The sequence below is a fragment of the Canis aureus genome, chromosome 5, assembly GCF_053574225.1.
Source record: "Canis aureus isolate CA01 chromosome 5, VMU_Caureus_v.1.0, whole genome shotgun sequence".
Lineage (NCBI taxonomy): Eukaryota > Metazoa > Chordata > Mammalia > Carnivora > Canidae > Canis > Canis aureus.
Window position 1 is genome coordinate 49373880 of NC_135615.1, and position 14035 is coordinate 49387914.

The 14035-nt window shown below is 40.4% G+C and overlaps 1 long non-coding RNA gene across 1 annotated transcript in view; it reads left to right on the top strand.

Moving 5' to 3' along the window:
* LOC144314152 (uncharacterized) overlaps positions 1-1761 on the top strand; it is a 240698-nt gene extending 238937 nt beyond the window's left edge. Inside the window, exon 21 of the long non-coding RNA XR_013379912.1 lies at positions 74-1761. This is a non-coding gene — a long non-coding RNA (uncharacterized LOC144314152). The remainder of the gene's footprint in view (positions 1-73) is intronic.
* The last annotated feature ends 12274 nt before the right edge of the window (positions 1762-14035 follow it).

The following is a 14035-nucleotide window of genomic DNA, read 5'->3' on the forward strand; positions in this document are numbered from 1 at the left end:
TCCGGGCGCTGATGTTTCTGGGACCATGTCTGTGGGCAACGCAAAAGGGGTGAGTCAATTTATTATCCCTCAGATAAAGAAGAGGACAAGTTAACAGTTGTCAAGTCCAGATGCTTTACGTAAGTTATTTCACTTAACTCTTGCTAAAAAAAAAATTGTTTATTCCCTTTTAGAGATTAGAAAACAGGCTCAGATTGGTTTCTTGCTCAGACCAGCAAAGAGGCAAGTCAGGATTTGATTCCAAATCTAACCCTAAAGCTCAACGTCTATGGCATGTTGCTTCCTTAACTCACTTGGACTTGGGGGTTGTGGATTGTTGGTTTTGAATGTCTCATCTAGAATAGTGAGCACACCTACCCTTCCCATAACAGTTCTTATATTTAGTATACTTTGTTGAGACTGAGGATTGGGATCAAGGTCAGGACTGGGGGAAGCAACTGAAGAGCTCAGGCACGAAATTTAAGGGGACACAGAAACTCAGTAATGAAGATAAATAATAGTGTAATATAATATTTTTAAAGAAACTAAATACAAAAAATCTATGATGAATAGAATAACAAAATTTTAAATGAAAATGAGATCCGACAGTGCTATGCTAACCCATATTGGAACCTAAAGCAAAAGGAAAAATGTGTATCCCAATATACAAGTTTTTGTGTATGTTTTAATGTTTTAAATTACAGTATGAAGTGCAATAATACCTTATACACATGTTTTTTCAGAACATTACATTGAGAAATATTGAAAAATTGGAAAGTATTAAAAACTTCTAGCATTTTAAGTTTATGGTTTTTGTTTTGTTTTTAAATTTTTTATTTATTTGACAGTGAGAGAAAGAGCACAATCAGGGAGAGCAGCAGGCAGAGGGACAGGGAGAAGCAGGCTTCCTGCTGAGCAGGGAACCTGATGTGGGGCTCGATTCCTGGACTCTGGGATCCTCTGGGATCATGACCTAAGCTGAAGGCAGATGCTTAAGCAACTGAGCCACCCAGATGCCCCAAGTTTATGTTTTATTTATACCAAAAATAGACTTTACTATTGTTTTACGTTGCTGGCTTTAATGGAAGCAAATTCATTGATAATATTTTCACTGAAGACATTAACTAGTTTTAAAAATACATAAAACCCTGTATATGGTTATACACAGTATATGGCGTTTATTCCTTTTGCCTCTGGCTTTGATGTGGCTCCACCAGCAGCCTCAAACAGTGTAGGGGCTCTGTAAATGGGAGCAGGACTCCAATAATATATGTTACACTTCAGCTCTCCTATCACAGCTCCTTTGGGAGGTAGCCTCTCTTTTCATAGAAAAATATCACTGTCAGGCTGACTTTTAGGATAATATCATAAAGGCCAATAAAGATAAGCTGTGTTCTCACACCGCCAGGCACAAATCAGGGTCATATGTCTGTGCATACTTCAGGGTTTTTCTGTGCCTTTCCATGCTTAGTTCCCTGCTTAAATAAGTTAATTACTTATCTCCTAAATACCTGAAAATTGAGGTTTTCTATAACTTTTCGGTGCACATTCTTTTAGCAAACATTGATTGAGAACCAGATCCCTACTAAATAAAGCAAATCATGTCTGGGTTTGTAGGTGAGTATATCCAATCTTATGTTTTTAGACTCCTAGTTGATTGTATGTTTTATTGTATATTTTATCATTAAAAAAGCGTGTGCAAAGCATCTTTTAGTACTGTCAAGGCTACTTAATAATACCTTATACTTTTATGATTTTCACTTACACCTGACATGAACGTCCTATGAAATAGGTAGATACTATCTTTTATACGAAATTAATTTATAATTTTATTTTATTTTTTAATTTTATTTTATTATTTTATTTTTATTTTATTTTATTTTTTATTTTATTTTATTAAGCGCCATGCCCAGCATGGAGCCCAATGTGGGCATGAACTTAAGACCCTGAGATCAAGACCTGAGTTGAGATAAAGGGTCAGATACTTAACCAATTGAGCCACCCAGGTGCCCCTATAAACTTGCATTTTTAAGGCTGGAGTTTATCTAGGGACCAGCCCTCTGGTTTTTCATAGGAGGAAAACAAGCCTCAGAGCAGTGAAGGTTCTTTCACTCAGTCATCCAGTGTGGTCATCCAGCTTGGTCACCCAGCTAAAATTAGAATTACACTCATGTCTCTAAGTCCAGTGCCCTTTCCACCCCTCCCAGTTGCCTCTTCTAATGACTACAAAGCCTAACAATGTAAGTGTTATTCAGACAGGCAGGTATAGACAAATAAAGCAAGAATGTAAGGTTGACTATGAGAAGGCCTAAAATTACCCAACTAATGTGAAATGATTTATCAAGGGAGAGGTGAATTTTCTGGAATGTGGAGTAATGAGGAATTACAGGGTTACTCAACCTTTATCACAGCACCAAGCTCTAGAAGGCCAAGGCCTGAAGGAGTGGGGAGATGTATAGATACCACACGACTGGGGTAGGAAGGTGGGCAGATTAAGCAGATGTCAGTGGTTGGCCAACTTGACCAAATGTTGAGTCACAAATCTGGCCAGAATCAGAATCAAGAAACAGACCAATGCCCAAGGTAGGTGGCACTGGAAAGACCTAGGAAAACTAGAAATAAAACACACTACATGATTTCTTTTAAAAAAAATATCTGGGGATCCCTGGGTGGCGCAGCGGTTTGGCGCCTGCCTTTGGCCCAGGGCGCGATCCTTGAGACCCGGGATCGAATCCCATGTCGGGCTCCCGGTGCATGGAGCCTGCTTCTCCCTCTGCCTATGTCTCTGCCTCTCTCTCTCTCTGTGACTATCATAAATAAATAAAAATAAAAAAAATAAATAAATAAAAAAATAAAAATAAAAAAATATCTGGAGGAGAAGATGAAAATGTTATGGAGATAAAAATGCTGGTAATGGCTACACAGCTAATGTAAATGTACTTACCACTGAACTTAAAATTAATTAAACTGTAAATTGTATTAGATGTATATTTTACCACAATTTAAAAAAATCATGATCCAATCATGATCCAGTAGTTCAGGTTGATCTCATTCTCTTCCCCTCCCAAGCAAATCCTTCTATGTCAGAAAGAGTCAGAATATGTTAAAACGGTGGTTGGGGTAAAGATAGAAGACATCTACTGCCCTAAAGGAACATTTTGTAATTTTGTGGGTATTTTGGTTTGCACAGTGAATGGGATACAACTGGCCAGGATCCTGGGATTAGAAGAGTCCAGTAATATGTGGGTCGGGCAAGCAAAGAGCTTTTGGCTATCAGAGACAAGCTTTGAATGTCATTGCCAAGTGAGAACCATGTTTACAAAGATCTGAGCCTAACCTTATTTTTATTATAAGAAAAAACAGTATTTTTGAATAGTTCTAAATGCACTGTTATTTCCTAGGAATGCCATTACCATATAAATGCAGGAAAGGTCGGATGTTGTTTCACTTATAACTTCACCCAGCAGTCTGTACCATTTTGGAAGATCACCTCACCAATGGTGATACCACATGTGGTATTTGAGCCATTAACACATTCCAGTGTCAATCTGCATTTCTAGCTGCCACAGTCACAATGATTCTACATGTGAGTGCAAGAATCTGGCTACAGTGCTTGCTTCTTTATCATAAGTAATTTTCCTAAGTTCTCCTTTATGTTATATTAAGGTCACCATCTTTTACAATTATGTGTGGGGTTAGGTTATGCTATCCTTTTTATTGTAGAAAAGAAAATATTTGCAATAGGAAAGGGGTTGAAACTGTTGAGACATACCTACATCCAGCAAAGATTTTATGGTGTTCACAACTCTGGGTGCTTTTCCAAACACTTTGGGGGAATCCATGCATTCTATTGTCTGGACGGAGACCATGCCTCTATCACTGGCCTGCTATATTCATTTTGCTCTGGTATCAAGAATCTAGCCTTGTCCAGACAAGCCAGAAATATCTCCTCCAAATCCTCTGCAGCATCTTCACGGGGGAAGAAGAATTTCAGCTGTTTGACTACTGGAGGCCTGACAAGGGCACCTAGCAGAGAGTGTAGTCAGTAAGAATTCTGAGGAAGGGGCAATGATCTGTCAAAAAAGGAAGAGTCTAGGTGCCTAGGTGGTTCAGTCAGTTAAGCATCCGGCTCTTGATCTCAGCTCAGGTCTTGGTCTCAGGTTGTGAGTTCAAGCCCTGTGTTGGGCTCCATGCCCATGTGGAGCCTAGTTAAAAAGGGGGGGGGGGGTAGGAAGTCTATAAGACGTGTTCTAGCCCCAAGCGCGCCTTCTAAATAAGAAAAAAATATTTTTAAATGTATGTATAGGACTCCTTGTATACAATCAAAAGGAAGTTGAACTTAACTAGGGTTGCAGTTATTTACAAGGCTGATCAATTCCTAGGTCATTTTGGATAGTTGATCACATTCAATGCTCCTTAGAGAGACGTTGATAAAGTCATTAAAGCAAAGGAATCCCATTAGGAAATATGGTCTCTGTTCTCCCTGAAAATAGAGGGTGATTCAACTCAAAAATAGTTTTCATTCCACTTCCTCTCTAATAGCCCCACCAATTTCCTGTATAATTATTTTCCTCTAATAGGCGCTTACATCCATTGGTTCTCATACCTGAGAACCAGAGAACATTATCTATTTCTTTCAGAGCATTTTAAAAACAACTGTTCTTTGCACAACCATTTTATTAAAACATCGCATGCCCAAACTTGATTTCATAATCTAAATTGGACAATGAAAAAGCCAAAGATTAATTAGTAAATTTAAATTCTAATTACTGTATCATTATGTTGTTTATACCAGTAAAAAAATTACAAACGACCCAAATGGCCACAGCAGGAACATAGCAGTTCCGTAAGATACAGCACATTCATAAATGTAATACCATGCAGTTTCCAAAATGATCTTGTAGAATTATTAATGTTATTGAAAAATGGGTTAATATAGAGTCACGAGAATATTACTCAAGGTTTTAGGAAAAAGTGCTCATACATATTTATATATGTATATACACATACATGCTGGGGGGAAAACTGGATATATAAGGCAAAATGTGACAAGTCAACTTAAGATTGTATTTGGGTAACCACTATTTATTTATTTATTTATTTATTTATTTATTTTTTGCTTACCTGTATTTTCTAAATTTACTGCAACTATAATACTTTTGTAATAAAAATGGTAAGCCCTATCAAAATAAATAAATACATTTAACTTTTTTTTTTAAGATTTTATTTATTTATTCATAGAGACACAGAGAGAGAGAGAGGCAGAGACACAGGCAGAGGGAGAAGCAGGCTCCATGTAGGGAGCCGGACGTGGGACTCGATCCCAGGTCTCCAGGATTATGCCCCGGGCTAAAGGCAGCGCTAAACCGCTGAGCCACCCGGGCTGCCCACATTTAACTTTTATTGACCACCAGTATTTTCTCTGAGGCTGCTGTATTTTTCATAAGGCTACAGTACACTAAGCAACTAGACAGAAAAGGAAGGCACAAGAGCTAGGATCCTTTTCTTGGCAATCCTTCTCTGAATTCATCACCCTCAAGCTCCAAACTGCCACTTCTCTAGGATCCCTTTTTCCTGAGCCATCACCCAGCTAGCTGCTCAAATCAGAGTTTGTCTCCTTTCCTCCCAAATCCTATCACCGCCTTCTGTTTAATGGTTTCTTCAAAATTGCCCCTGGTTAGAACTAACCCCCTCCTTTCCCATTCCTACCTCCCACTTGCCGTGGGACGACCCGCAAGCCTCCCTGCCTCCAGAGGAGTCCTGACCCAGACTTTCCACACCGCTGTCCCTTTCTTTTCAAATTCCCATCTGATCATGTCACTCCACTGAACTAAGCTCATTCCATAGCTCCCACCTCCTTCAGGTGATGGGGTCTCAAGGGCCCTCAGAGCTGGCCCTCGGCTACCTCTGCAGCCCCTATCTCACGGCTCCTCTTAGTGCTCTCATAATGAGCTAATTACTATCCTTCCAACATGCTAAGCCCTCTCCTAGCCCCCTTCCTTAGAATATATGTGCGTTCTCATTTGAACCACCTTTCCCAGTTCCCTTTAGCAGGTCACTCTTTAGTCCTTCAAAATGCACAGCCCTCCTTACCTACCCTGGGAAGCACCTGTGGGCCACAAGCACATCTCTTATGCCAGAAATCACAGGCCCTGGAGTCCATCCAGCCTGGTTCTGTTCTGTTGCCCCTGCCTTGCAAGACTGCATGCTTTGGGCAAGGTGTTTTAGCCACTAAGGCTCAGCTTCCTCATCAATGAATGAGGATTAAATACACCCTTGTAAGGCACTCCTGAGATCAAGTAGGACCATCGATGTAAAAAATAAGTTCACTCCATATTTTAGCTAATTTTCTTTATATTCTGCTTTGTATGTTTCTTTTTTCTTTTGTTTTTCTGTGCACCCAGGGTCCTCCCTGGCATGCTGTCATTCTCGTGGGGCTGTACCCGGTTGGGTGTGAGGGCAGGGGCTGAGATGAGACCTCCAGAGCCGCCCAGCAATCCTGGTCCGCAGATCTGCCTCCATGTCAGGGACGGTGGTCCAGCCCTCATGTGATTTGACCGACCTCCTGGAATCCTTCCCTTCTGCCACCCTGCAGAGATCCTGTCACCTGAGCTTGCTGAAGGTGAGTTACTTTGTAGGGAATGTTGATCAACCTCCCCTTTTTTGGTATTCTCTGCTCACCTTTCTGTTGGGTCCAGGTGTGTGTATGTGTGTGTTTTAAGATTTTATTTATTTATTCATGAGACACAGAGAGAAAGAGAGGCAGAGACACAGGCAGAGGGAGAAGCAGGCTCCATGCAGGGAGCGCAACGTGGGACTCTATCCTGAGTCTCCAGGATCTCCTGGGCCGAATGCGGTGCTAAACCACTGAGCCACCCGGGCTGCCCCAGGTTTTTTTTACTTATATTGATCTGAAGATTTTTTTCCTTAACTTCTATTACCAGAGCCACGTGGCCCCTGGGCTGGCCCCCCAACACGGGGGCCTTGGCCAGCAAGGTGCCAAGCTCCAGCTGCACAGTGCGGCTGCGGCTGGGCCTGCACCAGCCCGGGCATAGCGCTCAGCAGCCAACGGTGGGCCCCAGCCAGTGGGCCTGCAGCCAAGCCGCCACCAGGCCCCACCGGCCTGGCCCTGGTGAGGGAGGCCCAGTGGCTGAGCCCCGGGTTCCCAGGGTGGTGATAGAGTGGGTAAGCCAGATTTCATTCAGGATGAATGAAATTTAGAATTTTCTAAAAATTCTATAAGCTAATCCTTTGTTGGTTATTTTCACTGTGAATACTTGTTTCCTAGTCTGGCATTTGTCGTTTAATTTTTTTCCTATTTGTTCCTTGCTCATACAGAGTCTCCAGCTGATTTTATATATTAATTTTCTACCTAGCAACTGTGCCTTAATGTACTTATTAATTATAATTGCTTTTGGCTTATGATGGATTTTCTATGTATATAATAATGTCCCCCACATATAATGACAGTTTTATTGCTTCGAAGTTGATCTTTGTACTGTCCTTTCCTTCTTGTTGTTTTATTTCCTTTTTTTTTTTTTTTAAGATTTTATTTACTTATTCATGAGACAGAGAAAGGCAGAGACACAGGGAGAGGGAGAAGCAGGCTCCATGCAGGGAGCCCGACATGGGACTCGATCCCGGGTCTCCAGGATCACACCCTGGGCTGAAGGCGGTGCTAAACCACTGGGCCACCCTGGCTGCCCTTGTTGTTTTATTTCCCATATGATCTCTCAACTACAATATTGAATGGAAAAGGTAAAAACTGGGTTTAGTTTGCTGGAGAAAAGCTTTCAGTAAATGAATATTAATTATATTGTTTTGTTTAAGTTCATGTTAGACAATCTTAAGATAAAAGAAGTTGCTTTATTTTTTATTCCAATTTTTTTTAATTGAAGTGAAATTAACATACAATGTTATATTGGTTTCAGGTGTACAACATAGTGAGTCAGCACTTCTATGGCTAATTCAGCGCTCATCACAGTAAGTGACATCCTCACATTACGACAATTTACTACTCACTCTGTTCCCCATGCTATACTTTTCATCTCAGTGACTTAGCTCTTATCTCTTAATCCCCTTTACCTATGTCACCTATCCCTCCCATCCACCTCCCCTCTGGAAACCACCAGTTTGTTCTCTATATTTAGGAGTCTGTTTTTTGGACTATTTCTTTGTTGTTCTGTTTTTTAGATTCCCCAGATGAATGAAATCATATGGCGTTCATTTGTCTTTTTCTGACTTATTTCACATAGCATAGTATCCTCCAGGTCCATCCATGTTGTCCCAAATGACAAGATCTCATTTTTTAATGGCTCAGTAATACTCTATTGTTCTATACACATTTTCTTTATCTATTCTTCTATCGATGAACACTTGGGCCACTTCCATAACTTGTATATTATAAATAATGCTGCTATAAACATACAGGTGCAAGTAACTTTTTGAATTAGTGTTTTTGTTTTCCTTGGGCAAATACCCAGTAGTGGAATTACTGGGTCATATGATATTTCTATTTTTAAATTTTTTTGAGGAACCTGTGTACTGTTTTCCACAGTGGCTGTACTGATTTTCATTTCCACCAAAAACCCACAAGGGTTCCTTTTTCTCCACATCCTCACTGACTCCTGTTATTTCTTGTCATTTTGATTCTAGTCAGTCCAACCTATCTAAGGTGATATCTCCTTGTGGTTTTGATTTGCATTTCCCTGATGACTAGTGATGTCAAGCATCTTTCCATGTGTCTGTTGACCATTGTATGTCTTCTTTGGAGAAATGTCAGTTCAGGTCTTCTGCCCATTTTTGACCAGATTATTTAGGGGTTTTGTGCCATTGAGTTGTGTAAAATTCTTTTGTATTTTGGATATTAACCTCTCATCCAATAGATCATTTACAAATATCTTCACCCATTCAGTAGCCTACCTTTGTGTTTTATTGATGGGTTCCTTACTGTGCAAAAGCTTTTTATTTTGGTATAATCCCAATAGTTTATTTTTGCTTTTGTTTCCCTTGCCTGAGGGGACATATCTAGAAAAATGTTGCTACAGCCTATGTCAGAGAGATTACTGCCATGTTTTATCCTAGGAGTTTTATGGTTTCAAGTCACACATTTAGGTCTTTAATTCATTTTGAGTTTGTTTTTGTGTATGGTGTAAAACAAAGTTGTCCATTTTTATTCTTTGGCATGTAGCTGCCCAGTTTTCCCATCACCATTTATTGAAGAGACTTTTTTTTCTCCATTGTATATTCTTGCCTTCTCTTTGTAGATCAATTGACCTTATAAGCGTGGGTTTATTTCTGGGCTTTGCTCTGCATGTTTCTTAAGCTAACCACCATATTTCTTTTTTTTTTTTTTTTTTAAGACATGCAGCAGGATGGACATAAGTAAATGGATATATAGTTAAACTTTTGCTCACCTTCCAGAAATCAGATTCTGTTACTGCCTGTAGAAAGTTTTCCTTAACCAGCTCCTCCTTTGTCCTGAGTCTCATTTAGATAATCTTGTATGTACTCACATATTATCTGCTCCTCTCTATGATTGTGGGTCAAAATCATGACTTCCTTCTTTGGCTCCTTTTTTTCATTTCCTTTCCTCAAGAGAAAGGACCCTGTCCTACCATCAGTAGATCCATAGGAATGCCTGACACATACTCAGCCCTCAGTAAATGTTTGCTTGAAGGAATGAGTAAATGACCACTTGCACTTTATGCCTCTTACAAATTAACTCCCTTTAGACGCTTCCATAGGTAATTGCCTGGGATAATTTTGGAATTTTTGAAAATCTCAGTAGGGTCACCAGCTCTCTCCCTGAAGGATGATGTGTTTCGCAATGACACCTCTGTTCTAATTCACCCCATTTACCCGAAGAAGCCCTGCCTCTTGTTTTTGCCATCGTCAAGTTGGCTTTGATTTCACTGCCACTGAAAACCTTTCATCTTCCATAAATCCATTCTTCAATTTTTCTAGCTTATTGTGATCTTTTATCCTTCAAACTTCTTAAACATCTAGGGACTATGCCATTAATCTGACAATCACCATTTTTTTATATTGTTAGATTCAACCATTATTTAATGAGATGCCATTTAAGGAGCTATATTCTCTGTTTGCCACCCCCACCAACCCCCCAACTCACTGATACCCTCCGTCCACTTACTGGCCTCTCTCTGCTCTTGTTCCTAGAGAAGCCAGCACCTTCCAACTTTCTCACTAGGGCTTCTTTGCCTTCTGGCTTCCTTTTGGGTTCCACCCTCAGGAGACTCATGGTGGCAGGATAGGGAGGTAGGGAATTGCTTCTCATGCTTGGCCAGTCTGCATTGTTTGAGTCCTTCCAATACTGTGACTTCTCTAGGGTCACCTCGTTTCTAAGGCTCTACCTCTCAACTGTGCTCCCATAACACCATTTTCTCCCTTGGCCTTTTCAGTCCTGGGGCCTCGGTATCCTTCGTAGATTCTCCTGCCCTGCCCACACGTTGGTAAATAGTCTCTTCCTTAAGATCTCTCCAAAATCCCAGTTGAATGCATTGTTTCTTTGCCAGGAACTTGACTGATGCAGGAGCTTTCGGTTTAGCTGGAGACAAGGGTAACTTTATAAGTTATCATCCCAACCAGGACATTTTTGAAAGGGAAAGGGGTGCTGCTAATAATTATACCACGGCAACAGGCATCAAGCAGAGCTACCTCAGGCTACTTGGAATGGATGGGCATACTAGGAAAGTCAGACACATAAACAGATAACAGTTATAATGAAAAGATAAAACATTTCTAAAAGAGATAATATTTCAGGATAGCGTAAGATAAATGCCAAAGGGTGGAATAGACTTTTTAGTGCTCTAGCTGTGCCAAGAAAAGAGAGATCATTTCTCTTAGGGGAAGACAGCTGAGATCAGCATGATGCTCAGTACTCCTTCTCCAACTAAATGAAGTCACGCAATTCATGTGTGCTTGGCCCGTTTTGTAGATTTTCTCCAAGAAATTTCATTCCCAGTTTAGACCCACCTCCACCCTCACACATACACCCAGCATAACTCTTACTGTGCCTTTCTACTATTCTGGGTTTGTAGGGAAAACAGATTAATTTAAATTTTAGTCAATTCTTCCTTTTAAGAAACACCAATGCATTCCTGATTCAGCTGTAAATCACTGTCAGATATACACTATTTTTAATTTTTTAAAACCATGGATTAGCTTCATTTTGCAAAGATATCTGAGAGGTGACTAATAAGCTTTACTTGGACGCTCAAGCATTCTTACTAATAATAGCATAAAGCCTAATAAGTAATCAAGAAGTCTTTTTTTTTTCAGTGTACGTATGTGTGTATATTTTGCCTCTCTAAACAAAGGATTTGACACCTAACAAATATCAAAAGCCTTGTCACCCTCAGCAGAGGAAATCCAGACTCACTGCTCCCCCACTTGTAGCTGATTCAAAACCACTTGGCAAGGAAGTGTTTCTAATCCTCATGTTGCCAGTAGAAGCAAGTTGCCATGAGCCCCAGTGTGTCACTTCAGGCTTGCCAAATCACCCCTTTGTTCAGGCATATCACGCAAATGAGATGGTTCATAAAAACACCAGCACCCCTACCTGGGTGCAGAGAGTACCGTATAGATTGGTATCAAGAGTAGCTTTTTTCCTACTTGCCAGCCAGCCTGTGCTGGTTAGGATTAGACCAGGGGAGAGTTGGGGAAGATTCAGAAAGTATCTTAGGGCACCAAGACCCACCGGGAACTGGAGATAAGCAGCACAGAAGTTTAAGGGAAATGATACAGATCAATGCAGACTAGTGGGAGAAAAGAGAGAAGCAAAGTCAGGGAAGAGATGTCGGAGATACCGGTCACATGGGCAGCCTCTTATTCCACGCCAGCAAGCCATTAAGATCTGAAAGGAGCAGGGCGCCAGAGCAATTTCAGCAGGATGCAAGCTACAGGCATGAGACAAGCAAAAGCTGCAGTGTGCCTTTGATTGCGGAAAAACTAGAACTGACCCAAGTGGCTTTTCCAATCTAATCCATTTCAGGCCCGATTCAGAGTCTTCCAAGACACTTTGAGCCTCCTGCTCACCATATCACCAGGGACGGTCTGTGATGGATCTTCTCTCGATCCTGGTACACAGTACACGTAGTATTCTGTAGGAGGAAAGAGAGCACTGGAAACTCCCTGATGAGAATATTCTGGGTCCATATGGGGTGTAACATTCTGTCAGCCTGTGAATTTTAAAAACCACCCTAAGGCCCAAAACTAATCCTTCAATTATGGGCCATTGCCTGCTGTGCTTTGCATGCATTATGTGAAATGGATTATAACTAATTTTTCAAAGTCAGCAGATTGTTACTTACCCATATGTTGACAGTCAGTGTGAAGAGGCAGAGATTGTGTATCAGCTATTCCATGAAAAACACTACACCTACTCAGAAGTCTTCATTAGCAACATTGACACTGGCTTTTCCTTTTAAAATTATATTAGCATAATTTTATACTATATATAAAATTATCTGTAATTTACATACAAATATTTTGATGGCATGCTCTAGAGCTACAGAAATGTGTATTAAAATTCAAATAAATATTATATAAAATTATTTTATAAATGTATATTGTATGGAAATAATTTTATGTATAATGTGTATACATAATAAATACTATATATTATAAGATTATATAAATAGTTTTGTTATGATTTTTAAAGAAAAACTAGTGTAAATATTGCCAATCTGTGTGTGTGCGCGTGTGTTCAGTGTCTAACATTGATAAAAAACCTTTTCTAAAATGTGCCAAGGATGCACATGGCACAATGTCAATATGCGCATGTGCATTTTAGAAATCTACCATTATGATGATTTATAATGGGTAAGTAATTACATTTTTGTACAAGTCCATTTCTATTCATCGCACAAACCATGTTGTGAGACCTCCTTTGCAACAGGCACTATGCCCCATCCTGATAGAAACTCATGGAAGGTGGAACCCCTCTTCCCAGGAGTTTTGTGGACCCATTGGAGAGGACCGGGTCCTTCATGGTACAATAAATGCCCTGATAAGTATGTGCTCAGATGCCAGAGGAGGGGATTCTGGGAAGAACTTTGCAAAGATGGTGTCAGCAGGAGTTGAGTGTTAAAGGATGATGAAGAGCTCATTGAAGAGAGGATGAAGGGGGAACAGAAAGGATATTCATGCAGAGAGAAGCACGTCTTGCTCAGGCACATGGTTCTGTCTGATGCCTTTATGCCCCGGCCTCAGGATAGACCCTGAAGAATGACTGACAGCGAGACTAGATAGACAAGGTCCATTCATTAAGGGCCTTGCGTGCTAACCTATGAGCCATGAATGATTTTGAACAGTGACATAGCATGATCAGATGGTAGAGGGAAAAAATAAAAAGAGATGAGTTTAAGGAGAAGGGTTATAGGATGATACTGGAGACTTTAAGCCACCCATGGAAGAAGGGATAAGAGACAGTAGAAAGGAAGAGGTGAGATTAATCAAGCTGTTTAGAAGCAAGAATCTAAGGTCTTAGAGTTTGCTTGGATGTGGAGAATTAGAGGAAGAAATCTAGGTTGTCTCTCCAATTTCAGGCTAAGATTATGGGGTGAGCAGTGGTACAATTTGTGAATACAGGACTAATGGAGGATAAACAGACTGCTGTTGTTGGTTATTTTCATTTTGGGGTGTTGTCGGGGCAAAGACATAGAGATAAAACATTTCATCTGAGGTATTCCTGTTTGAGAAACTATGGCTCCGGAGCTCAGAGCAAGGTCTGCACTGTAAGCTCAAAAACTGGACTTGGCCAGCATGTGAGCAGATATGGAAGTATGTAATGATGTCACCTGGGAAAAGTCAAGAAAGAACGAAGGCCAAGGATCGAATCTTGATTCCACTACCATAAGGGTAAATAAGCACAGATTATAAAGGAATAGCAAAAAAAGTAGAAAGAAAAAGTGTGTTTTTTTCTTTGAAATGGAACGGGAAAAGGGGCTCAAGGAAAGAGGGACTTTTAGAGTGTCAGATACATCGAAGTCAAGAAAGATTTTTACAAACGGGAAAAGTGCTTAATGCTTTAGCA